We start from the raw sequence: 3,552 nt of genomic DNA, 5'->3' as shown, positions 1-3,552 counted from the left end.
AGGAAGAAATGACAAAAGAGCTGAATAGAAAATTTCAAAGAGCAGCTCAAGGAGACAAAATCAATTATTACAATGAAATATGCAAAGACCTGGAGTTAGAAAACCAAAAAGGAAGAACATGCTTGGCATTTCTCAAGCTGAAAGAACTGACAAAAAATTTAAGCCTTGAGTTACAATATTGAAAGACTCAATGGACAATATATTAAATGATGCAGAATACATCAAAAGAAGATGGAAAGAATACACAGAGTCACTGTACAAAAAAGAATTGGTTGGTGTTCATCCATTTCAGGAGCTGGCATATGATCAAGAACCAATGCTACTGAAGGAAGAAGTTGAAGCTGTACCAAAGGAATTGATGAAAAACAAACCTTGAGGAACTGACATGATACCCATAGAGCTGTTTCAACAAATGGTTGCTGGGCTGGAGGCACTCACTCGGCTATGCCAAGAGATTTGGAAGACAGCTACCTGGTCAACTGACTAGAAGAGATCCATATCTGAACCCATTCCAAAGAGAGGTGATCTCACAGAATGTTGAAATTATTCAACAATATCATTAATATCACACACAAGTAAAATCTCACTGAAGATAATTAAAAAAAAAATGATTGCAGCAGTATATTGACAACTTCCAGAAATGCAAGCTGGATTCAGAAGAGGACGTGGAATGTGGGATATCGTTGCTGATGTTAGATGGATCTTGGCTGAAAGCAAAGAATACCAGAAAGATGTTTCCTCATGTTTTAACTATGCAAAAGCATTCTAGTGTGTGGATCATAACAAATTGTGGATAACATTGAGAAGAATGGGAATTCCAGAACACTTAATTGTGCTCATGAGGAACCTATACATAGACCAGAAGGCTGCATTCAAACAGAACAAGGGGATACCACATGGTTTAAAATTATGAAGGGAGTGTGTCAAGGTTGTATACTTTCACTATACTTGTTCAATCTGTATGCTGAACAAATAATACAAGAAGCTGGATTATATGAAGAAGAACATGGCTTCAGGATTGGAGGAAGATTCGTTAACAACCTACAACATGCAGCTGACACAACTTTTCTTGCTGAAAGTTAGGAAGACTTTAAGCATTTACTGATAAAGATTAAAGACTACAGTCTGCAGTATGGATTACACCACAATATAAAGAAAAGAAAAATCCTCACAGCTGGACCAATAAGCAACATCATGATTAATGGAAAAAAGACTGAAGTTGTCAGATACTTTGTATTACTTGGTTCTACAATCTACACAAATGGAAGCAGCAGTCAAGACATCAGAAGACATACTGCATTGGGCAAATCTGCTATAAAAGACCTCTTTCAAGTGTTGAAGAGCAAAGATGTTTACTTGAAGACTAAGGTGTGTCTAGCACAAGCTATGGTACTTTCAATTACCTCATATGCATATCTCAGAAGGAATGTTGTGCAATCTACTTCTGTAGTAATACTACCTTGGAAACCCAAGGAAGGGTTGCTATAAGTTGGATCCGACTTGATGGCAGTGAGTTTTGGTGTTTTTGTTTTGGTCATATGCATGTGAGAGCTGGATAATGAATAAGGAAGACCAAAGAAGAGTTGATGCTTTTGAGTTGTGGTGTTGACAAAGAATACTGAGAGTACCATGGACTGCTAAAAGAACTAGCAAATCTGTCCTGGAAGAAGTGTAGCCAGAATGTTCCTTGGAAGTGAGAATGGCCAGACTTCATCTCACCTACTTTGGGCATGTTGTCAGAAGGGACCATTCCCTGGAAAAAGATATCATGCTTAGTAAAGTGGAGGGTCAACAAAAAAGAGGAAGACCCTCAATAAGATGGATTGACCCTGTGGGTGAAACAGTGGGCTTAGGTTTAGCAAGTATTTTGAGGCTGGCACAGGACCATGCAGTGTTTCGTTCTGTTGTGCATAGGGTTGCTATGAGTTGGAGATGACTCGATGGCACCTAACAACAACAACAACATCAAACCAGCACTCTGAGGAGACATACATGTTCCTTTCTCTCTGGAGAATCTTCTGTTCTGCTTTGAAATTTTGAGCATCTGCATCCATAAACAAGCAAAATCCAACCCACTACAAGCCATCAAATTGCAGCAACTTAACATCAGCTCAGTGTCAAACATTTTCCTCTTCATTTGGTCGTTTTCTGGTCAGCTCAGCCCTAGCCATCCTAGCTAGGTCATGGGTACCAGCTGCCAAGTTTGGGAGTCACACTCCCTTCATTTGAGACCAACCAGCACCTTCTCTCTCTCACTGTCAGTCCTCAGGGACTATTTCAATGCCCATAGGCTCACAAATCCTTGCCCTTCAGAGTAGCCAGCCCTTCCTCTCATCCCCAGCCTCTATGGCCTAGGTCAAAGATTACCAAACTCAGCCCCTTTCTTCATTGCTGCACTTCCCCCACTTCCACTCAAGTGGACCCAGGTGGTCACAAGCAAGCAGCATATAAGCCTACTACTTGCTGGCTTCCTTTGACTTCCAGTCCTGGAAGGGATTTCTGTCATGGAACATGACTTTTCTGCCTTGATGCACCCAAAGCCAAACCACTTACTTGGAATTCAAAAAGCCAAACAGTCACTTTTTTTTTTTTTCTTTTAATTTTCTCTGAAGGTTCTATCTTCAAAAGCAGATCTTCTGTTCTCTCAGTAGTTATGGTGGGGCTCAGGTTTTCTACCTAAGCTCCCTATACTATACACATAAATCTTGAAACAAAAGCCTGTGTTTCTTGCCTGTGTTTTTTCTGGGCAAATTCTATTTTCCCTTTTAACATATCCAAGCAAGTATCTGAAGCCAAACTTACAAACTTTCTGTTATCCATACCCCATAATCATTTCTAATGTACAAGTAGGTAAGAAAACATTCAGTATCCGCAGTACATTCAGATAAACACACAATCCCAAACACACAATCCTTTTTAAGACATTGCAGTTTCATCTTTTGATTATCTTCCCATTCTATATATATGGCCTTGGGCCTTTGGCTGGGTGTAACCAAAAGCCCTAGCCTCTGGATCAATTAGCTCATTTAATAGGTAACACCAACCAAAGTACCCACCTAGGAATCCAAAGTTTCACTTCGTAGGGCCCTTCTTTCTTTCTTTTACAAAATCCCATGCTTCTGTGATTCTGGAGCCACTGCAATGTGCAAGCCACACTCTGAAGGAGGGAAACTCCCTTTCATGGGATTGACTGCTCGTAGCAGATCCCAACAGGAAGGTGATTATGTTATATGACATTTCATCATGGAGGACGACCATATTATAAATGATAAACCACTTAGACAGCCACATCGGCACACAATCATAACTAGCACAGTCTAACTCTAGTCAACTTAACACCTGTACACATCTACTTAAACCATACATAATCTCTAAATAAAGATCATTGTACAGTGAAACTTATGCCTAACACAATAAAAGTAGCACATGTGTAACTACAAAAATGCATTAGCCTTGTTGTACCCAGGCTGTAAAGGAGAATTTAGGAAGAGAAGAATACGCCAACCCACGCCAATGCAAATGCAATAGGACAGTTTATTAGCTAACTTAAGT

Source organism: Orycteropus afer, unplaced genomic scaffold (assembly GCF_000298275.1).
Source record: "Orycteropus afer afer isolate SDZICR_OR568_19922 unplaced genomic scaffold, OryAfe1.0 scaffold00504, whole genome shotgun sequence".
NCBI lineage: Eukaryota > Metazoa > Chordata > Mammalia > Tubulidentata > Orycteropodidae > Orycteropus > Orycteropus afer.
Note: the sequence above shows the minus strand (reverse complement) of the source record.